The sequence below is a fragment of the Dromiciops gliroides genome, chromosome 2, assembly GCF_019393635.1.
Source record: "Dromiciops gliroides isolate mDroGli1 chromosome 2, mDroGli1.pri, whole genome shotgun sequence".
NCBI lineage: Eukaryota > Metazoa > Chordata > Mammalia > Microbiotheria > Microbiotheriidae > Dromiciops > Dromiciops gliroides.
Window position 1 is genome coordinate 570,723,186 of NC_057862.1, and position 25,035 is coordinate 570,748,220.

Consider the following 25,035-nt stretch of genomic DNA (forward strand, 5'->3'; position numbering starts at 1 on the left):
CCAGACCATATACCAGAAACCTCTTCACCCTGCAAGATCACTTCACCTAAGAACCCTAACTCAAATACACCTGTGATCCTGACTTCTAATTGGATGGCTCCTCCCAGAAGCTCCAATTAAGGAGGATGCCCAGACCAACTCTATTCATTTCTCACCAGGATGCAACTTCTCCATCATTGCTCCACATATCCCTCCCACCTTTTGTATGTAGTCTCTATTAGACTAAGCTCCTTGAGAGCAGGGACTGTTTTTCTTTTTTGCTTGTATTTGTATTCTCAGAATTTAGCACAGTGTCTGGTACCTAATAAGTGCTAAATAAATGCTTAATGATTGACAGGCTGGTTAACTGAAAGATGCCTGTCCTTTAACTATATTCTACAAATTGGGACCTCATACTTCTTTGGGGGGGGGGGAAATAAGGGTTAAGTGACTTGCCCAGGGTCACACAGCTAGTGTCAAGTGTCTGAGGCCGGATTTGAACTCATGCCCTCCTGAATCCAGGGCTGGTGCTTTATCCACTGTTCCACCTAGATGCCCCTGGACCTCATACTTTTCACTAATTTGGACAGGTTCCTCCTTCATGCCCACTCATTTCTGTTCTTTGAGTCATTTAACTGTATCTCTTTAGGAACAAAGCACAGTAAAGTCTTTGAATAACTAAAGATTTCTGTCCAGAGAAAATGCATACTGATCCTGTTGTTTAATAAACAATATTAATGAGTTGAGAGCTAGTAAGAAGCAAGGTACCAAGTAAATAGAATGAGGTTCTTTTAGGTTTTGATAGTGAGAAAAATATAATAAATCCTACAATAGACCCCAGAGCCAGGTGTCCTAAAACATTAGAACTCTGTGCTGATTCTTGTCTGTATCTTTTAGACAATGTCTAAAAGTGTACTTCAGGTTAACCTGAAACATACATACACCTATTCTTTTACAAGGAAACACAAAAATAATTTTAATTATAAGAACTACTTATTTTAATGTTGGAAAATTCCAAATATCTAAGAGGAGCAGTCTACTATTCTATAAATGGGTGACCTTTCATGTAAGCTGCCAAGAAGTAAAGAAAAAAGCAACTTCTCCAAGACTGATTTGTTTACCATGTGACCTAATCCAAAAGGTAGAAAATCCCAGTAAATGAGAGGATAGACAAATTATAGGTACAACCTGTAAGATACATATATACATCTGGCTGTCTCAAAAGATGATGACAATGACATATTTAATTAACTAGATAGCCTATCAAATGGGTGGAACCATTATAGTTAATATTCCTACGAAACTTTTGTTCTAAAGAGCTCTCATAATGTCATTATCATAAGCATCTCCGTGTGATGGCTGGGGAAAGAAAGAATGATTTCTGATCCCAAGAAGTTATATGCTTCCATCCATAATTATAGGGTGAGATCAAGTCTGGTTGAAATATTTGCTTGGGGCAACATTTTGTAGCTTTCATCATTAATCATCCAAAAGCTTTCATAAATACCCTTATTATCCTTAAAGAGAGCTACTGAATTAGACTACCCAGAACTTTCTGATTCTCTCGGAGTTATGCATCCACAACCTTGTCTGCCATGTTGGAATAGCACTAGGAACCTATACTCTGACCATAGTGACCAGATGTTCTAGTGAAAAGAAAAATTAATCGGAAATCAAGTCATTTGGATTCCAGTCATAACTCTGAAATTAGTAAGCTGAGTAACCTTAGGCATGTCCTTTAACTTCTTCATGCTTCAGGTTTCTCCTATGTAAAATGACAGTCATTTATGAACCTACCTTTCTTGTGACTATACAAATTATATAACACATTAGAAAAGTCTTTTGAATTTAAGTAATGGGTTCCATTGTATAGCAATTTAGCAATAGAAAAAAATTACATAGGTTATCTCACAACAATAAAGTCTCATTTGATATGTGACTTCATAGAACTCCAGAATCTTAGGGCTGACAGGGACCTTAGCAGTAATTTAGAAGCCACACCTGAACAGAAAATTTCTCTATAACTTTCATAAAAAAGTGATAGAGTTCTGTCTGGCGCAAGTAGGTGGCACAGTAGATAAAGCACTGGCCCTGGATTCAGGAAGACCTGAGTTCAAATCCAGCCTCAGACACTTGACACTTACTAGCTGTGTGACCCTGGGCAAGTCACTTAACCCTCATTGCCCTGCCAAAAAAAAAAAGTGATAGCATTCAAAAAACTTCATATCTATAAATCACCTGGTTTTCCCCACCCCAAAACATGTCTTCTTTTTAATTCCCAAAGGGTCATCCTCCAAAGAGGGACCAGGTCTGTTGTCATGTAGGTCAAGCCACACCACATAGCTGTGACTGGGAACTTTACTCTGGAGTACAATTGCTGAGGAAGACAGAGAGGTTTTCTTTCTTTTTTTTTTTTTTGACAATGGAAAGGAAAGTTCACTGGTATTCTCATTGTCTTTACAGAAAAAAGTGAATTTCTGCTTTTGTAATGAATGGTACATCATATCCAGGAAATTAAGTGGGGAAAAAACGTTATGGATATGAATGAATGGTGGAAAAAAACAAAGCGAGATCATGCTATTAGAAGCATGGAATATGAGGCAAGAAGTATCTTTGAGGTCATTTGGTCCTACCTTTCTTATTTGAAAAGGGAAGAAACTGAGGACCATGGACCTGAATGATTTGCCCCAAATTACAAAACTAGTTAGCAAAAGATTGAAACCTGAACCCAGGTTTCCTAACTCTCAGGACAATGTTGTTTCCACCACACTGTGTTACTTAGGTCAAACGTCTAATAACCAAGGTGAGACTTGAACCCAGCTTTCCTTACTCTCAGTCAATGCCCCATTTTCGGATTCTTTCCTATCTCTCTCCCAGGGAGCCATCTGGCACCAGTAAGTACTTTTCCTAACTGGCTTAGTCTCAAAAGTAGAATAAGTGAGGTCACATTAAAATCTTTCGTGCTAAGGCCAGCTGTTGCCATGTTCTATTTAATGTTAACAGTGGCATCCCCGATGGAATCACCTGAGTCCTGAATCCATGGGGAGGTAGTGACTGAGAAAGTGGTCCCAGGGGGGCTCGTTAGTCAACATCTGGCCATCAAATAGACTGAGGACATGGTTTTAGCAGCAACAGCAACTACTTTTTGACATAATACATTGACATTTGTTTTGAAGCAAAATGGATCCTTTTCCAGAAAGAAATCTAAACTGACCAACTGCCAACTCATGTTGGACCCAGTCCTTCTAGTTAGGAAGTCTGACTGACTTGTTTGTCCTATTATCTATCTATTATCTATCTATCTATCTATCTATCTATCTATCTATCTATCTATCTATCTATCTATCTATCTATCTATCTACCTATCTATCTATCTACCTGTCTATCTATCTATCTACCTGTCTCTCTCTCTCTCTCTCTCTCTCTCTCTCTCTCTCTCTCTCTCTCTCTCTCTCTATTTCTCTGTTTATCTGTTTTTCTGTCTATCTCAGAACAAAATCTCTAATGCTTTTTTTCATGCTGAAAGGAAGAAATAAGGCATGTGATAGAGATAAATCAGCCATACAATAAGCTTCTTTACTGATTGGTAGAAAGAGACTCTGACGTGATTGATGAAAGTGATTAAGGCACAACACAGTAAAAGACTCACTTTCCTCATTATGTAGTAGATGGCCATTGATCCTTGCTGAAATACCTGGTGGTACAACTAGCTAGGGCTGACATTGCATTCCTATTTAACATCACTTGCTCCAGTACTTCTCAAATCTATACGGTTAAGAAAAGAAGAAAAATGTGAACCCAAGGACTGAAACTTCCTACATCCTAGACTGATACAGTTATAGATTTGGAGCTAGATGGGACATCACAGTTAATTACAAATTAAATTATCTCCCTGCTTTCACTATCACCCTTCTATAAACCATCGTCCACAAGTTCAGATCAAAGCATGTCACTCCCTGAGTCAAGAAGTGCTGTTGGCTCCCTATTGCTTCTAGGCAATAATACAAATTCTTCTTTTGAGCTTTAAAATCTTTTCACAATCTAGCTATAACAAATCTTTCCAGACCGATGGCATATTACTGATGATCCCTAATGTACCTCATGTTTCTGCCAAACTGGCTTTCTTGCCAGACACAGTATTTTGTTTCCCACCACCTTGCCTTTGTACAGGATGTATTTCATTTCTGGAATGCTCTTCCTCCACAATTATATTTCAAAGTATAGTTCAGGTGCTCCCTCCTACATGAGGCCTTTTCTGATCCCCCACCTGTTAGTATTCTCCTCCCTCACTAAAGTTACTTTGTATTTACCCTTGCATAAACTGAATATACTTATCAATGTGTATACACCCTAAAACAGACCATAAATTTGAGGGAAGGAGTTTGCATTCTAATTTTTGTTTGTTTTTGGCTTCTATCTCCAGTTCCTAGCATATAACAGCCATTCAGTTACTTGTTGAATTGAATTAAGTTGAGTCTATTCCAACTCTTTCATTTTACAAATGGGAAGAGTGAAGCTCTGAGATGTAAAGAGATTTGTCCAAGGTCAAACATTTGACCTAATTGATGTAGGTTTTCTGATTCAAAGTCTAGTGTTGGGGCAGGTAGGTGGCGCAGTAGATAGAGCACTGGCCCTGGATTCAGGAGTACCTGAGTTCAAATCTGGCCTCAGACACTTAACACTTACTAGCTGTGTGACCCTGGGCAAGTCACTTAACCCCAATTACCTCAATAAAAAAACAAACAAAAAAAACCAAAGTCTAGTGTTGTTTCCACTATACCACATATGCTTTTATATATCTAGCTCATGACCATAGTGTGACACTGAGCCTGAGCCCCAATTTCTTTAAGTAGGAAATAGACTTTCAAACTTATCTTATAAGAATGCCAAGAAAAGTCATGAATACAAGATGATTGTCTAGAGAAGCTTAGTGGTCCAATAGGACAGGTGAGGGGTCAAGACTGGGTTTTAGCTTTGGCTCTGCCACTGACTTCTTAGGTGCCCTCAGAAACATTTACCCTTTCTATTTACTGTAAATACAAACCATTGTTTTGTCATTGGGATATATTTTCCATAAATGAGATAAAGGATAGGAAAGGCTTTGAGGTCTTTAGAAGAAATCCAAAGGTTTTGTTTCATTTTGTTTTGTTTTGTTTGTTTGTCTTTTTGTTTTGGGTTTGTTTTTGTTTTTTTTTTTTGCAGGGCCATGGGAGTTCAGTGACTTGCTCAGGGTCACACAACTAGTAAGTGTCAAGTGTCTGAAGCCAAATTTGAACTCAGGTCCTCCTGAATCCAGGGCTGGTGCTTTAATCCATTGTGCCACCTATCTGCCCCCCAAAGTTGTTTTTAGCTTATTCATAAACAAGGATCTACCTAAGGTTATAAAGTGAAGATAAGTTTCTTTATCAAATGTTCTCTATACCATTGAAATCATGCATCTATACCACACATGAAAATGACAGACTAAGGGACTGAGGCCTAGAATAGAAAGAAATAGTGACAGTGATAAGGATGGACACTACTGAGAATCTTGAATCAGAGTCAAGAAGACAATGCTATTTTTCTCTGAAAATAATGAAAAAATAATGCTTTTAAAAGGAGACCTGAATTCTTTCAAAGGACAATAGGGCATTTTCTGTTGGGTTTGGGGTTACTTGGGATTTTCAAAAGAACAGGATAATAGAATTGACCTTCTCTTCCTAAAAAAAGTGCCTACTTTGAGGAGTTCACCCAGTCCTTTATAGAAGAAAGGGATTATAATCACGGAATCATAAAATTCTAGAGACAGAAGGTCCTTAGGGATCCTTTAGTCCAACTCCTTTATTTATAGTGAAGAAAACATGGCCAAAGAGCTAAGTGACTTGTTCAAGGTCATACAGCTAGTTAGAGATGGAGGCAGGATTAGAATCCAGCATTTTTTACTGTACCATTGTTGATTTGGTGATGAAAAGCTTTGAGAGGAAATATTCTATTATGTCCAAATATCCCAATCAGAAATTTTACATCTCTTCTAAAGTATAGAGGAGATACTCAATCTCCTCATCTATAAAACTGAGATAGTAACTACACCTCCTTCATAGGGTGGTTGTGAGGATCAATTGAGAGAACATATGGATAGCACTTACAAACTGTAAAGTGCTAGATAAGTGCTAGCTTTTAAAAGAAGAAATATTAAGAAACTGATGATTCCAGGCCCACAATTCAATTTTCAATGCAACATAACTGCCTCCAAGTCCTTCAATCTCACCAGGCCACAGAGGTTTTGCTTATAGTACCTTTATACTAGTCTTTGTTTAAATCACTAAAAACTATTCTCACACTGGGTTCCTATTGCCTGATGCTTTAGAGCTACATTTTCTCCATCAATATGACTCACCAGGGTTTTTGTTTTTTGTCTTTTTTTTTTGCGGGGCAATGGGGGTTAAGTGACTTGCCCAAGGCCACACAGCTAGTAAGTGTTAAGTGTATGAGGCTGGATTTGAACTCAGGTACTCCTGAATCCAGGGCCAGCGCTTTAACCACTGCGCCATCTAGCTGCCCCCTCACCAGGGTTTTATATCTTGAAACTCATGGTATAAGCCTTTCAAAAATAAAGAGGGGATTAGCTACAAGTTGCTCAATTGTTGAACAAACTTTCTTTTCTATAAAACTTTAACTTTTCCAGAACTGCAAAATATAAGATATGCATCAAACAAGAGGATATTATAATTTATCATGCTTAATATATTGGATTTGGAGTTAGATACACCCTGATTTGCACAGACCTCTACCTGACACAGACTTTCTAACGCAGGCCATTTCACATCTCTATGACTCAGTTTCTCTCTCTGTAAAATGGCTATAATACCTGGGGTACATAACTCATCTGGTTATCATGAGGCTCAAATGAAGCAAGTACAAAAAAATACATTGTTTATTGTAAAATATAATGTGTATATATATACAACACATAACACACAGACACATACACACAGAACTGATGATCCCACGCTGCCCCTAAGTCCCTAAATGTGTTACATGTGTATACACACACACACATATATATTGTTTCCCCCAAGAACGTAACCTCCCTGAGGACAGGGCTTTTTTGTGTATGTATATGTATATTTGTGTTTGTATATGTACATTTGTGTAGATGTATGCATATATCTTAATCATTTAGCACAATGCCTGGCATATGGTAAATACTCAATAAATTTTGTTGATTAGTTATGTATTTATTTTTTCATTTGTTTATTTAAATTAAATTAAAGTCTACTTGTATTAAATATGTTTGACTTCATATGTCTTATTACATGGATATAAACAAAATAGAGACTGAAGCTTCATTGAAATGTATTTTTAATTTCTCCACCAGATGAAAAAACAAAGGAGGTTGACGTATTTTTGCATCACCCCATATGCTGTTTCATCTTGAAAATAATGAGACTCTAAGCCCATAATTCCTTTAGATAATCCTAACACTGCAAATGAATATACAACCTCTGCATAACCTATAACAAGAATTCTAAGAATAAGTATGAATATTTACTATTGTAAATGACCAACTATATTAGAATATTGTAATGGATTTCTTTGGACTTGCAGGTATGCCTTTACTCCTAATTATTCATGCAACATTAACTCTTCTACTTTATTCCAGGGGAAACTCATATCTCTGTTTTTTAAATAGTGCACATATGTAGATAGATGGATGGATGCTTAGATGGATGGATGATGCTTGGTAAATTGATTGAGAGATGGATAGAAGGATGAATAAATAGGATAGGTAGATGTATAGATAGATGATTTTCTACCACACCTATTTTCATTATAACTTCTGTTCATTGACATTCAATTACCTAAATGTCTGGCCCAACCCTTGCTTACTCAATTCTTGTAGGTTATATATCTTCATATCTATGAACAAACATTCATTTATGCACATGTCTTGCCTATATTTCTATACAACCTGTTTAGCTCAGCTGCAGAGGGGATATCCAGAGGTAAGCCATTTTCTACCCAAACTCCTTTAACAAAAGATTAAACATCCAGGAATACCCCAATTCTTTTCTCAGCTACTCTAATTTCTTCAGACATCATTGGACTCTGAGCTCATTTTCACAGGTAGGTGCCTAATAATGGCTTTTCAGTAGCAAACACAATTTCCCTTTGCTTCCCTACTCCCTAAAACAGAACCTACAACATCCTGACCAACCTACTTCCTTGTCTACTGTCTTTTTTTTGGGGGGGGGGCAATGTGGGTTAAGTGACTTGCCCAGGGTCACACAGCTAGTAAGTGTCAAGTGTCTAAGGTCGGATTTGAACTCAGGTCCTCCTGAACCCAAGGCCAGTGCTTTATCCACTGTGCCACCTAGCTGCTCTCTCTCCTCCTTGGCTACTTTCACCAAGAACCTAGGACTTGTAGGACATGTCAGTTTCTTTATCTCTAGTTCCTTGTTTATTCAGCCCAGCTTGGACCACATAGAATAAACTAGGTGGAAAGAGATATATATTGGTTCCTCTAGCCCTATCAGATTTACCATCATACAGGATATAAAGAGAATATAGCTCATAAAAATATTTTGGAAGGGTATACTTGTCATCAATTTTGCAAATATAGTGAAATAAACATTTTATGGAATTTAAGGAGAAAGTTACTAATAAAAATGTTTATATTGACTTTCATTTCCAAGACTAGAATGAGAACAAAGGTTTCTATGTTTAAAAATTCAGTGTAATAAACATATAGTAGGCATTCACTTTGCGTAAGGTTCTATGCTAGATACTGGGAATACAAAGACAGAAACAAAATAGTCCCTGCTTTCAAGTAGCTTGCATTCTACACTGGGCAAAAGTCTTTCTGAAATAACCCAAGAATGAGGCATAAGCAAAATTTCCTCGGAAATCTTACAACCTCTCAAAAACAGTTCCAAAACTTTTCTGGATATAACATTGATCTAGACAAATAATGTTTATCTTACTACCTATTAGTCAAAGACCAAGAAATTTCATTTACCATCTTAATTGAACTAAGCAGACTGGACCCTGTGAAGAAATTAAATACAGAATTATTATCCAGGTAATGTTGCAAAGCATTTGTCTCCCATTCCTGTTTACCTATATTTAAGCATGCCATCTTTTCCAAGGATTGCTCTGCCTGAAGTCTATCTTTGTCTGGCAACATTACTTAAGGAGACCAAGCACTGGCAACATCTTCTAGGAATTCTTGGCTCCCATGGATTCTTGGATTTTCCCCATCAAATTTTTAATTAGTTTATAGAATGGAAATTCCCTCTCATTCCAGGATCACTGAATCCTTCCAAAGATGGATGAAGACTAGGTGAGCATGAAGGGTCATTGAACTCTAGAAGCTGCCTTCCATGTCCTTGATTTGTGAGCTTTTGAAAAATTGTTTCAAGAAGAAGTAGAACTGCTTACCATTAATGAATTCTTTTTTCCTCTTGAAATATAGACACTGTGAGGATGTAGACATTTTATGTAAAATTGAAATTGGTTAGTCTCTTATAGGAGAGTCTAGGTACAAAGATTCATTTGATCATTAGTCCTGTTTGAAGATAAAAAATACCAGAGGCTTAGTGGATGATTTAGAGAGTGGAAGGATTTAGGCAGCAAGGGCCACACAATATATATTTTGTTATTTCCCTTGACCGTCTTACCTGAGTGCCAAGTGTTGTCTAGGGTTCATAATGGATTCCTTGGTCTGAGAGGCCATACTTGAGGAGAAGTGTGTCATGAAAGATAAGAGAGGATTACTTCTCTGGGGTGGATGAAGGCATATGATGGACATAAGGCAGAACTACTCAATTTTTACTTCTTTCATCCCTGTCAAGGCAAATGATCCTTTGACTAGAAAGCACAGCACAAAAATGGCTCATAGGAAATTGAAATGCAAGATGAGTAGGAAGATGGTAAGAGAGTACCTCACTACTCTAGATTGTATTCAGGTAACCTGGACCAGATAAACTAAACTAGAGTGCTCTATAGATGAGTGGTAAGAAGACTAATGCAAGCTAATATATAGAAATAGATAGAAACAATAGGGTTTTATTACTGGTTGGATATGTGGGCTAAGTGAGAATGAGGAAATGAAGATGACTCTGAGGTTGAATCTTAATGACTAAAAGGATAATGCTCTTGACAGAAATAGGCCATCTTGTGAGCAAAGTGAGTTGGGGGGAAGAGAAAATGAGTTCTATTTTAGACATGTTGAGGCTGAGACACCTATGAGGCATCCACTTTGAACCATCTACCAGGCAGTTGGTTATGTGGGTTTAGAACTCAGGAGAGAGATTAATTCTGGATATCCAGATCTGGGAGTCATATTCATAGAGAGGATCATTAAACCAATGAGAACTGATGAGATTACCAAGTGAGAGTTTGGAAAGAGAAGAAAAGAGGGCTAATGATAGAGACTTAAGGTATATCTCAAGTTAGGGGATGGGGTATAGATGACGATCTAGCAAAAGGGAAGGAAGGGAATAAGCATTTACATGGCACCTCCTATAGTCCTGGCACAGTGCCAGGCACTCTTTATAAATACCATCTCATTTGATTCTCACAACAATGCTTCAAGGTAGTTACTATTATTATTCTCATCTTATAGTTGAGAAAAATGAGGCAAATGGAGTTAAGTGGCTTGTCTAGGGTCTAGGTAAAAGGTGTCTGGAACGAGATTTGAACTCAGGTTTTTCTGACTCTAGGTCCAGAACTCTATCCACTGTACCACCTTGTTGTTGTTTGATTGTTTTTCAAGGCATGTCTGATTCTTCATGAACCCTTCTGGGATTTTCTTGGCAAAGATACTGGAGTGATTTGTCATTTCCTTCTCTAGTTCTTTTTACACATGAGGAAACTGAAGCAAAGAGGGTTAAGTGACTTGCCTTGGGTCACACATATAGTAAGTATCTGAGGTCAGATTTGAATTCAGGTCTTCCAGACTCCAGGCCCAGCACTCTATCCACTTTGCCACCTAGCTGCCCCCTGTGTCACCTGGTTACCTCTAAAAGGACAGAAAAGAGCCAAGAGGAATAGTGTTATAAAAACTTAGAGAGGAGAGGGCATCCAAGAGGAAAGGATGATCAACAATATCAAATGCTAATATTTGGAAGACAGATTATACTTGTTCTGTTTGGAAGGCTGAAACTTCAGAGAAGCAAATTTTGACTTCATATGAGTGGGAAAATGTCAATAATCAAAGCTATCCCAAAGTAGAATGGATTACTTTGGAAAGTTGTAGTTCCCTTTTACACAGTAACTTCAGACAATTGTTAGATGGATATTTGTTGGGAAGATAGTAGGGAGCTTTCTTGTCTAGATACAAATTGGACTGGAGAGCTCATGAGGTGCTTTCCGATTTGGGGGTTCTCTGGTTTAAAGCTTTAACATAGAGAATCATGGCATTTAGAGCTGAAAGAGAACTTAAAGAACATCCAGCTCAACCTCTTCATCTTCAAAATGAGTAAACTGAGGCTCACTGAGAGTAGAGGACTTGACAAAGGTCATACCAGCTTAAGAGATTCCTAATCCTTGTGACTTGGGGGACAAGTCTTCTAGGAGAGGATCTTCTTGACTAGCTGAATTCTGAAAATTCATTTAAGTGAACTATTCCCCAGTTTTAATTTGATTGCTATATAAATGGAACAAATATGTATAATGGTAATATTAGATATAAAAATAGCTCCTTGAAGGCTACAATATAGACAATCAATTTGCTGGTGGATGCTGCTCTGTTTGTTGATGACTCAGTGATCTCTAGTGTACCAATCTGAATAATTTAGATAAATAGGCAAGCCATTTTCAGAGATTTCAGCCAATATCTTCTCTAAGATGCTTTTCTGAAAACCAGAATTTTATAAAGTGATACTTTAGCCTGTTATTTCTCCATTAGTAGGCAGTAAATACATGTATTTTTGGAAGGGCTAGCAAAATAAAATTTTATTTTGGATTAGAAAAAACTAAGCTCATTAAGCATTTCTCTAGCTAAATTTCAGCACAATTATCTTGTTAGCACTCATGCATTCAGCAGTTTCTATTCCCAAAAAACTAAGCCAGCTTTGAGATCACATTCGATTTCAAAGGACGTCCAGGAAAAAAAGGTCTCCCAGGCAGAATTGCTAGAGTTAAGAAAGTCCCCAACCCTGACTCTGGTTCCCAAGAGGGTCATCTTAGAACGGACTGGTCCTACCTTTGTGCTCTAGTTTTATACCTCTTTCACTCCTCTCTTATCTTGTACTTATGAGGCCAATATTTTTTTAAACTGAAGTGTAAGACTTTACATTTACATTAACATTCCTGTTAAACGTCATCTTATTAATCTTATTAGATTTAAACAGTTATGTTGATTTGCATGTATATTTAAAATGCCTTTTCTGGCTATCAGAATTATGATGGAATATGATGAAGTTCTATAATCATTTCGACAGACTGCCTGAAATAGTCTGTCTTGTTTTTTCATTTTAGGATTGCTACAGTTTTTTCACTTTTTTTCCTTCCTTGCCTTCTGTTTAGAGAGATGTCACACGATAGCCTAAACAAACGAACGAAACTTAGACTCACTGTTTGTTTTCCTCACAGTAGAGGAATTCATGAATTTGCAATTTATCAGTCATTAGACTTTGAAGGTCCTACTTCATGCAAGCGTAATAGGTTAACATAAAGAAGAGAGAGCTGCAATTTGGCTAGAGACTATTAATGGAACAAATGCTGTCTGATGTGCAGTATTCCCTTGGAAGACAGCCCTGAGACTCTCATGGAACCTTCACTGATAGATTTCTGCAAAACAAGGATGCCGCAGGATGGCAGAGCTGAACATGCCAGCCCAAGGATGGCAAACAGGACTTTCTTTTTTTCTGTTTTCTGCGAGCAGTAAGGGAGACAAGCCACAATTTTACATAGGGATTTGATCTCCTAAGACTGTGAATATCATTGTTTGAATAAAAGTATTGTTAGGAGAGGGGAATGTTGGGGGTAGGGGGCAGGGAATAGTTATTTTGTGGTAATTGCCAGCTTAGCAGAAAAATAATAATGACACATCTGGATCACAGGAGTGAAGCCTAGGGGCCTGCAGGCACTTGGTGAGTCAGCAGAAAAATCTAACAATTGCTGTCTATGACATTGGAAGTAGTTAGTTGGTAAATATCATATGATTACTTGGGTTCTATAAGAAGGGAGGCAGAATAGAAACTCATTACTGGATATGAAATATTGAATGAATTATTTGATCCCTTCCTTCATGCAGCTCTGTATTTAGCTTTTCTATGGGCTAATAGGAGAAACCATAGTTAGTTCCCCAACCTAAGAATGTAGTATCATTCAAGTGTAGCTGACTTTTATTATATACCATAGGAGGTGACACATTTTATATCCACTGAGGCTCATAGGAAATGTTTTCAGGAATTTAAATGCAAATATTAATCCTTCAAGGGAATTTCAGTGCCTCTACTGCAGGGGATAGTTTAGCTCCTGTAATAAGTCATTGGCAAAATCATCCAAAAATGCAATTAGATATTTCCCCACTAATCACTGGGCTTTACCTTGTATGCTGCTGAAATCTATGATATAATTGGTTTTGTAAGAGGACAAAAGCCATGCTTTTCTTTGGACTATGGGCTTAATAAACAATACACTTTGGGCCTTTGTATAATTGCTGCTGCCCCCTCTCCCTTGTATGTCTTTGAAAGGATCATCAGGAATTTTACATGTAGCTGCTTATAGACATAGAAATCTAAAAAACTAGAGTTCTGTCCTTTTCTCCTTAGTCAAAGTCCTTAAGGCTGCTTTGAAATATGAGTTCATCTCTGATCCTCTCTGATTTCATAAGTTTTTGAGAAAGGTTCCAATACTCTGTCAGTCAGGGGGGCAGCTAGGTGGCGCAGTGAATAAAGCACTAGCCCTGGATTCCAGAGGACCTGAGTTCAAATTCGGCCTCATATACTTGACACTTACTAGCTGTGACCCTGGGCAAATCACTTAACCCTCATTGCCCTGCCCCCCCCCAAAAGAATACTCTGTCAGTCAGATCACCTAGAAATGTTAATATTTAAGTGAAGAAGATAGAGATTCATTTGTTCATTCAGCATGCATTTAATAATCACCTATATGCCAGGGAATAGTCTAGCCACCATTTTCTAAATGGCACCAAAAAAAGAGGGAGAAAAATATAATTAGAAGGAATAAAAAATTATGTCAAGGTAAAAATTTGTTAACTTATCTTCTAAGAATGTTAGAATGGGTTTCTTAGGGGTTTGTAAAATTTCTTCTCATTGGTGAACTTCAAAACAAGGCTGCATAGGGGGCAGCTAGGTAGTGCAGTGGATAAAGCACCAGCCCTGGATTCAGGAGTACCTGAGTTCAAATCTGGCCTCAGACGCTTGACACTTACCAGCTGTGTGACCTTGGGCAAGTCACTTAACTTTCATTGCCTCATCAAAAAACAAGACAAACAAACAAAACAAGGCTGCATGACAACTTGTTGGGTATGGTGAGGAGGGGATTCTTTCTTAGATAGGGATTAGCCTAGATGCCCTCTGAGCTGCTTTCAGTTTTTGTGATTCTATAGTAAGGATTCTGTAGTAATCAGAGACTTGCAAAAGCAAATTAAGATTGGCTATAGGAGGAGGGATAAATAGGGGCATCCAGGTGGTGCAGTGGATAAAACACTGGCCCTGGATTTAGGAGGACCTGAGTTCGAATCCAGCCTCAGACACTTGGCACTTATTAGCTGTGTGACCCTGGGCAAGTCACTTAACTCTCATTGCCCTGAGGGGTTGGGGGAGGGGAGAAAGAGAGATAAATAATATTAAAAATGCTATAAACTCATGAACATGAGTTGGCAAAATGTCAAGGGTAAGGGATGCTGAAAACTGTTCTACATAGAGTAAGAATTTAATAAATATTTGTTGAATCATATTTAATTGAAAGGCTGTAAAGAGAAATTCTTGAAAAATGGCTTTAAAAGGAACTTCTACAAGAATTAAAATACATTTAGGACAAGAATGTGGTTTGTTTTAGAACCTTAGGCTTCCATTCAAGAATGATTGCCAGATCAATTACTAAAACGTAACTGAAAAAGTGATGCTTTAAGTCTTAGTACCACTGAACTTGGAGACAGTCCACAGATCATCTATTTCACAGAATGATAGAACTAGAAAACAGCTTTGATCTCATTCAGTCCAACTCTCTTGTGTTACAGATAAGGAAACTGAGCCCCAGAGAGATAAAGCACATGATCCAAAGTCAGATTAATTATTTGTGGCAGAAGCAGGGTTATAACTGAGTCCTCCTGAATCTCAGTCTTGTCCTCTTTCCATTCTACTATACTGCCCTCTATTTTTCTAACTTGCTGAATAACATTATACAAATCACTTTTGTACTCTCTGTACCAGCTATGTGCTTTAAAAAAATGGGGAATGATATGATTTTCATCCCTATTTCTCTCATAGAAGCACATTGTGATGTTCTTCATTTGAATCCATAAACCATATTATCTGTACTGTTCATTAGTCAGATAGTTAATCATGAAGTATCCTGCATAATTTCTTTATTGGGTGAAGAGCTTCAAGTCCCTTATATAAAAGGTAATGTAGAAATATAAAAAACATAAGGATTACATATTTACAGCACTTAGGAGCCTTGGAAGTTAGAGGCCCAGAGAGGTAAACTGACTTCAGACCTTAAAGATAGTAACAGAGCTAGATGTGAACCCAGGTTGTTTGATTCCAAATCTAGTGTTCTTTTTATGATATGACACTGCCATCATACTATTGTTTTATTTGGCAATTATGGCTATTTGAGGAACCTTTTGGAGGGAAGAATATTGTACAATAATATCAGCTCTCTAGAAATGCTTCCCAAATCATAATCTTTTGCCACTAGAGTAAGGATCATTTAATTTGTATCCCCTTTTGTTCACTTCCTTTACTCATTATGGCCCAGTTTCTTGAAGAAGGTCATGCCAAATATTCCACTTCATTTTATCTGCTTTTCAAGATCTCCAGTGAATTCCATGTACCATAATCAAGAGTACACTGATAATCGTGTTCATCTATGTATGAAGCATCAGAAATTGCTCCTCATCAATTCCCTAGTTTAGAGTTCACAGCATGATCCTATGTGTTAGTCTCTCATTCCAGATGTTTCTCTTTAGAATGGACAAGAAACCTCCCTGAAGACTATATTCCTCTAGTTTTTCATTCTCCAAACAGCAATAACATTTATCTTGGTGACTGTCACTTCTTCCTACATGCCATCCTGGCATCTATTTAAACTGCAGTGTTACTGGTGTGTAGTTTGCTTCAAGTTAGGTTGTTATAGTCTAAATCACATGACTATGCCCCAAACAAAACAGCTGTATATTTGGGAAGACTGCCAAGGAATAGAGCAAGATAAAGAAATGGAAAGTGGGGAAAGAAGAATGGTATATTCGCCAGCCTTTCTTCTCCCACCAACTCAAATACTATAGAATCTTTATCCTTCTTTGTTACCTGGGTAAAATGTTTGGGTTTTTTGTGTGTTGCCCTAAAATAAAGTGAATGGAAAGTTTTCTCCTTTTAATCCAGCTGTCCAGAATATGTGTACATCTGACCACGTATTTAGGGAAAGCACAAAGGTTGTGGGGGAGTATTCTGAGTAGTGCTGATTATACAAGAATTCATGGGAAATCTGGTGATTTCCCATCAGAGTTTTTTGCCTTTTGAAAAGTTTTAAACTTGAGTAATTCACCCTCCTTGATGATAGAAAACTGAAACTTACAATCAATATCTGAGATGAACTTCTGTATATTATGTGTTTCTGTGCTCTGGTGTGACCTTGAATATTGGCTTAGGTGATTAGTTTGCTTCCTCTCCTCAGATACATCCTTTTATCATAGACCTGCTTCAAGTTGTAATCAATTTTAATTTAAATTTAAATCAATTCGTTGCCTCCTACTGCTAGAAAGGGGAAATTTCAATCTATTTTTAAAACAACAATTTTCTAGATATCATTATGGATTATGTCACTTTCATCAAATCCCTTCTCTGCTGAAAAAGTTCAAACTATTTAGCCTACCATTTGAAACTTCCCACAACTTCACTACAACTTATGTCTAATGAATGTTCCAATTCAAAAATCTTAAAACGCAACCTTTCCAGTCTTATCTTCTCCTGTTTCCCTCTATTGAGAGGCAGTGTGGCATAGTAGAAAGAGCACTAGACATGGAAGTCAGGAAAAGACATGGGTTTGAATACTATAAAATGAATGATACTAATAACTTTAGTATTTGCCTTACATGGTTTTCATGAGGACCAAAATAGTTAATATATGTAAAGTGCTTTGCAAACCCTTAAGTACTATATAATTTATGTTAATGTTATCATAAGCCCTTAAGTCAAGGTAAACTGGTCTACTTACTGTCCCCCAATATGCCACAAGCTTTTCTGCCTCTATATCTCTCCTCTATTAGTCTTTTTCCTTTTGTGCCTCCTGTCCTTATCTGGCATTATCCCTATTTATTTATTCAAATCACAATCATTATTCAAATCCCAATTCAATTCCTTCTTCATTTATAAAGTCCTATATTCTCTGCACTTGTAGAATTGTCAGTCCAATCTATTTGACATTTAATCCTATAGTGTCTGTCTTTTTTCGTATTAGGATCTTGTCATTTAACTCTTTTCTTCATTATTTAATTTTAGATGACACAATCCTGGAGGGCAGGGATCATATTTTATACCACTTTATATTTCCCTTAGTGCCTATCAGAGTACTCTGTAAATAGTTCCATAAATATTGATTAAGTAAAATCAAATCCTAGTGTATGGAAGAATAATAAAACAATCATATCCATGATTGAAGCTGAAAAACATTTTCTTACCTTTATAGAATTGAAAGTCATTTTCCATAACTTGAAAAACAAGATGTTTCTTCAACCTGTTAATCTGAACAATAAATTTATCCCTTCCTTCCTCATTATTCTGCTGCTTCTAATCACCACACTGATTTGAAGGCTGATCCAATTTTTAAGGTTACAAAACCCTATGTTTGATGTAGAAAAAAAACCAGTAGGGACCGCCAACTCTAGGGTGAAGGTAATAAACATTCAAAGCCATTATAATGGGACCACAAATTTCCATGAAGCTACAGTTCCTGTTATAAAATATTGTGGACTTTCTTGTTTAAATAAAATAAAAATAATAACTTGTACTCCTTAGAGTAATTTGGACTGGGGGGGGGGCTTAATTAAATTTGTACATTGTTTTATGAGCCAAACTCTAAGACATTAATGTAGGCAATCTTAATGAGTCTATAAGCAGGTCCCATTGGAAGAACTATCTAATCTTTTCTATGCTTGTCCTTGAACATATCTGCTTGTGTTTCCCCTGACCTGACTGTCCAGGCTTCAGAAATTTGTTATTTTTAGGAATGTTTTTGCTGAAACCTCTGAACAAATAAATGTTAAATTCATGTTCTAGTCATTTAAAAAAATTACCCAGGAGTATATTATGCAATTCTCCTTAAAATCAAACACTTCTCTCCTTTTCCCTAGCCTTTTACACCCTCCCCCACTAGCTTCACTGCAGATCCCCCTCCCCCTCACTCTTCCACTAGCAGGGAACAAAAACAGCAGTAATTGCTAATGCCCAAGCACGTAAATCTGGCAGCTCTGGTGGTTTTCATTTGACGCAACTACGCAGAGAGCTGTCTGGACGTGCAGTGGGGTAGCATTCCTATGAAGTCGAGGCATATTTTTAAAGACTCCTGCCCATCTTTTCTCCTAACCTCCCACCCATCACAAACGTGGTTGTTTATTTTGTCTAAAGGCTGTGAAGTTACTTTTGAAATAGTTACATGGTTTTAGAAAAAATAATAAATAATTTTGGACCCATGTACATATGGCACACATACATATGACTAAAAGGAAAAGACCTAGAGAAAAGGCTAAGTGTTTGCTCTCATTTTAACAAACATGATATAGAAACTATCACGCTCATGGTGATCTAAAAATATCTTTTAAAATCTTATTTTCAGAACTTAGGGGGTACAAATGTTGGAATTTCTGTTTATGCATCATGTATAAGCTTGTGTGTAGATTTCTGTGTTTTCACTGTTATTTGTAAAAATCACTAAATTTTTGCTTCCAATCATTTTATATCAGAAATCTATAATGACTTTCCCCAATGATTCCAAATGAGATGTTTGGTCATCATTACAATTTCAGCAAAATTCTGCAATGCCATAACAAACTGCAGCAGATTTTTTAGGACAACATTCAGTTTCAGTAGAACCACTACTATTTTCCCACTGAAGTTGTAATGAAGACCCTTTAGGATCCTGTGAGATGTCAGCTGTCTGTTCTTTCAAAACTGTAAGCTCATTGTTAGATAAGCTATCAGCCTAAAATAGGAATTAGCAATTCTTTCAGAAATGCTTATGTTTGCTTTGTGATCTGAACACCAAAAAAAAAAAAAGGAATGAATTCCATAAAAACTATGCTAGTAACCTGAAAAACTTCAGATATATATTTTAAAGTCGTGTGTGTGTGTGTGTGTGTGTGTGTGTGTGTGTGAGAGAGAGAGAGAGAGAGAGAGGGGCTCACCTCTGAGAGGAAGAAGGGATCAGAGGAAAGGGGGGGATTCAATTTTAAAGTTGATTCTCCTTTGTTTACCTATCTCATATTTTAGTTAATCTCTCTCTCTCTCCTTTCTTCCTCCATATATATACCATATACATACATATAATATACACACATACATATACATATATATATATATATATGTATGTTCAGATTTATAATGTCTTAAAATAGAAGCTAAATGATAGCATTTTCCCAGGAACACATAATTTCCAGAGTTGCTAAAAAACAACCCATGCATAGCAATGTACCATAGATCTGCACACCTTCTAGTTAAGTACCTTATTTAAAAGAGCTCATTACTTGGTATAAAGAATCAATGCACATTTTTTTAATTCCATAAGGGGAGGAAGGGGTCACTAAAATTATTTTCACAAGTAAATTAATAGTTAATAAAACAAAAAAAGGATAGCTATTCTGGTGAGTGGGGAGAACTGTCAAATAATTAGTAAGTAGCTCCTGTTTGTAGGATTTCATCTATTGTGGCTCTTTTGGAGGATATTTTAAAGGTTATTTGAGAGACCTACAGCTCTTTCTAGGACAGGTATTTCAGTCAAGGGCTTAAGTGTGTTCATGTCTCAAAAGAGGCACATTCATTCTGCACCAGGTAAATGCAGCAGCAACCCCTCAGTCTGGGTTACTGTCCCTGGTGCTGAAAGGTCGACTGCCTCAGACGCAGTATCTCGGCGTCACTCTCCATGGTCCTGAGACATGGGTGCTCCGCAGAAACAGTAGGAAGACCGTTCCTGACGTCCCAGGAGAAAAAAATTTAAAAAAAAAATCTATCCATAACGACCCCAAATCGTCACAAGCCTGCAGTTTCCGTAAAACAGGCAGCATAAATCAAACTTCCTTGATATGGAGGTTGCTGTTTCTGCAACAGCTCCTTCTTCATCTGGGTGGGAACTCTCCTAGCCCTTCTCTTTCCCTTCTTTCCCAGTCGTTACTATGCACCCTACCTCCTCCTTAATAGTATATGGGAGAAGAACGTATCGTCTTCACAAATAGTGATCATAATAATCTTATAATGATAATTATTTCTGTAAAGAAAAATTAGCAACATGAGCATAAATGTCTGCTCCGCAAAACGACAGAAAAGAAATAAAGTGCCTGTCCCAATAACAATGTTAAAAGAATAAGTCTTTTCTGGGTGCTCTTTCTCACCTGGGTCTATCTGCAGCCTCCCCCCCCCACATACACACTTCTCCATCATTCTGCTCACCAAGAAGCTACTTTAGAAGTCAATATGTATATATATAGCGAGTAGATATACTTACATAATACCTCAACCTATATACATAAACACTAGCAATTTGCAGAAACCCATTTTGTATACATAGCAACATTCATCCGTATCCCTTCTGTATATGTAGGCACACAGATAGAGACACATGGATGAGGTGGAAGGTAGTTTACCTTGGCTTCTGCGGAGAGGGCTTCAAGGGACAGTGTTCTCAGAGCCTAAGCGGGTTTCGAGTCTATAGGCGATCTCTGAAGAGGCTGATGCTGCCGCTTCGGGAAGGGAAGGACGGAACGGTTTGCTCCTGACCTCCCCGAGGTTTCTTCTTGAATGCAATGGGAGCTCTGCCCTCATCAAAGATGGCCGTCCTTTTTGACGTCAGCAGCTTTTAATAGACATCTCATCAAGGGGAGGGGAGAAGGAGGAAGTGAACTGAGGGAGGGAGAAAAAGGAGGGGGAGGAGTTGGGAGATGCTGATAGCTTGACTCAGCTGCTACTGCACCTTGCTGCAATCCTTTGTAATTTTAATCTCTTAGAAATAAGTGAATAACTGAACGAAGATAGTTCTCGTAATTCAATTATACCATCCTGATGGCGTGGAAACAACAGGCCTGCTGGGGCAATTTTTGTCTGTCTCGCTGGCTTTTTTTCTTTTTGCTGAATTGGAGCTTTGATTGAGTCACAGAGGAGGGAGGGTGCGAGGAGGGAGGATAATGCAGCAGCGATTTGTTTTCGCCAAAGGGGAGGGTCTGAAGGGGCATCCCTCTGAAGTCTCTCTTGCTCCATATATGGCCAGTCTACGTGGGATGCTATTTTTATGTGTGATTTCTTCTTTCTCTTTATGAGAGCTGCCCCTTAGGTTTGGGAATTGCATTAATCTGATTATTTTTTTTTTCAGAAAACACAATTATTTTACAATACGTCAGAGGAACAACGAAGCAAATGAGTTTGTTTTGGAAGTTGGAGACGTGGGTATGCTTGTTTTTAGAATTTAGGTTAGTCTTTCCTAATTTCGAACGATAGGACCTTATTGTAGGGTTGTAATTAAAGTTCGGTGTGGGAGCTAGAAAGAAATATATCGTCTGGGATTTAAATGTTCTTCCCCCCTTCTTTCTTGCTACTCCTTCACACCCACAACCCCTTTTCTATTTCCTCCCCCCACAAGGTGTCCCTCACTCCCATAGAAGAAGCAAGAATGTTTTCGCTTGTTGCTTTAGTAAACTAGTTTCTGATTTACTCTATATTTCTGTATGTATGTGGCTTATAGAACAATCCAGACTTCCGGAGGAAGGAGGTGGGGTAGGGAGGTGCTTAGGAGGATTGGACGTGACAAAATTCTAGTGGTTCATTCATTTCTCAAACAAGATACTTTGGTTATCATTTGTGACTGGTATAGGGCACTTTCTTTGCTCAAATATTGTTTTAAACTAAGAAAGCGTTAATCTGTCTACTTTCTTACTTGTGAGAAAACAAACACTAAATGACTGTCTAGTTGTGCAAAAACAGCCCACAGCTGGCTGTAGGTTATGTAAATCGTCTTGGGGTGGGAGCATCTTATGACTGTTTCGCAGGTGTTTTGGAAGGTTAGCCCGGGTTTTCCGAGGAGGATGGTGAGTAGGTGGTAGGTGGGGGAGGTGGGGAGGGGGAGGGGCAGGGCGGGGCGGTGGAGAGACGTCTGAAACACAGCACTGCAGAGTACTCCTAGGGGAAGGACGTGATCCGGAAACCTACCTTGAAGTGTGGAAACTTCACGACTGCCTCCCCAAAGGAGAAAAATAAAAGATCCCCATCTAGCTCAAGAGAATCCCTTCAGAGCTTGTGGTCCTAGGAGAATTCTCCACCCATCTTGCTATCTAAGGGTAAAATCAAAACAATATTCTTATCCCTGATTATAGTCTCCAAAGAGAGGGAGAGAGACAGAGACCCTGGAAAGAAGGAAAATACAATAAAGAAAATTAATTCAGAAGGAGTCTGGTCCATGAGAATTTAATCTAAACTGTTTCTAATGGGGATATCTGGAATTTGTACTCCTTAAACCTTATTAGTAGCATCACTGGACCAAATGGTAGGTTTGGAAAATTTGATATCAAATACTTAGTTTTCATTAATGTTATGTTTAATTAATTTTGAATACACAAAGCTGGACAGATGATGGCCTTTAGAACACATCATTTTTGCATACTCATGCCCAAATAAAACATTTTAAATCCCTCAAAGGTTATAATAAAAAGCTATAATAGCTATAAGTGTTTAATTGCCAACAAAATACTGTTGAGTTTTTTGGTCAGTATCCATTGCAAAACAGTTTGGGATTTTTAAGGGGTGACAGATACAAACAGTGCAAGATGCAGAGACTTGGGCTTCCTTTTGCCAAAGTGTCACTAAGGGGACAAAAAGGCATCATACAAGGTTTGAAGGAAGCTCTGCAGTGATGAAAAAATAGTTTTCTGAGTGAGACCATCTGAATGGAAGACATTCAGTCAGAAAGGTCTGTGAAGGGATAGAGGAGGTGGGGGATTTTCCAGGGTGAAAAAGCAAAATAGGTAATGCGTCAATGATAGAGGCTCATTCTGCAAGTAAAAAATGTGCAAGATTTGCCTTGAAAGAACTGACTTGATGTTAAAGCTTAATATTTAGATACTGATGCACCCCAATGACATCTCTGGGAAGAAAATAAGCCAGAATAGAATGTCAAATAGATTAACTAAATCATAGCTACTACAGCCAGCCCTCATAGTAGTGCCAGAATCTTTTGTTAACTATTTTACCAAGTGCTTTTGACCAACATAATGCCAACAGAAGAGATTTTGCATCTTGTCTCAGGAAAGGTAGCATAGTCTGAATTGAGAAACAAATCATCAGCCATTTATATCACAAGACTTTAGACAAAGACCGATTCTTTTAAGTTTTCATGTGCAACTGATAACTTGTATAGTATCAACTTTTAAAAAATATTTTGGGGGGCAGCTAGGTGGCGCAGTGGATAAAGCACCAGCCCTGGATTCAGGAGTACCTGAGTTCAAATCCGGCCTCAGACACTTGACACTTACTAGCTGTGTGACCCTGGGCAAGTCATTTAACCCCCATTGTCCCGCAAAAAAAATATTTTAAATTAAGCATATGCCCTTCCTCCCTCCCAATCACCTCCAAATGAAAAAGAATATGTTGGCAACAAATAAGTATAGTCAAGTAAAACAGTCTCACATTGGTCACGTCCAAAAATATATCTCACTCTGTATATCTAGTGGATCACATCTCTCTGTCAGGGGTGAGCAGAATCAGCATTCTTTTGGAATCATGATCATTACATAAATCAGAATTCTTAAGTCTTTCCAATTGTTCAGTTTTACAGTGTCTTTGCTATAGTATAAATTCTTGTGATTCTGCTCATATAACATTGCATTTGTTTAGCTTGTGAAACCTATTCCCCTGATTTCCTCCTTGCTGGTATGGTTTTTTACCTGTGCCCCAGATTATTTCCCCATTCCTTCTCTTTTCATCTTGCCCAGGGTCACATAGCTAGTAAGTTTCAGGTGTCTGAATCTGGATTTGAACTCAGATCCTCCTGAATCCAGGGCCAGTGCTTTAATCTACTGTGCCACCTAGCTGACCCAGTCCTTAAACTTTTTCTAGAAGCTTACATTATTATTTTTTTTATCAGAAAGCTCTGGATTTTGGCAGTGACATTCTTAGGAATTTTAATTAGGGGATTCTTTCAGGAAGTGACCTTGTATTCTTTGTATTTTCACTTCCTTCTCTCATTCTAAGAGATCTATGAAGTCTGCTTTAGACTGTGTGCTCCTTGAAAGCAGAGAATGTTTTTTGTTTTAATGTTCATTTATCCCAAGCACTTAATACTATACCTTCACATACTAGTTATCTAATAAGCACCTGAATATATATTTTGTTTGTTTTTTTGTTCATCAAGTGATCTGCTCTGGGCTACACAGCCATACTCCAGTTTCCAAGTCCCAAGCCCTGGCTGAGGCCCAAGTCATCTCTGTGTTCCTGTCCTCCAGTCCTAGTTCCATGTCTAGCTCATATCTCTGAACTCTAAGTTTAAGCTCTTGACCCCTTTGAGTGACCACTTGCTGTATTTGCTGTTAGCTTGGTCTCAGAACTGAATCCATGATCAGCTCTGGTCAGTCCCACACTACTTGCTTGGTCCATGCTCTTGCCCATAGTTGCTGACTTAGACGAGTAG

General features: G+C 37.9%; 1 protein-coding gene across 2 annotated transcripts in view; it reads right to left on the reverse strand.

Moving 5' to 3' along the window:
- Nucleotides 1-21,216, reverse strand: part of SNAP25 (synaptosome associated protein 25) — a 99,024-nt gene extending 77,808 nt beyond the window's left edge. Inside the window, exon 1 of one of the 2 annotated variants that reach the window (XM_043981960.1) lies at nucleotides 21,008-21,216. The gene's annotated coding sequence lies outside the window, so the exon portion shown is untranslated. The remainder of the gene's footprint in view (nucleotides 1-21,007) is intronic. The other variant, XM_043981959.1, reaches the window with a different exon arrangement.
- Nucleotides 21,217-25,035: the final 3,819 nt, after the last annotated feature.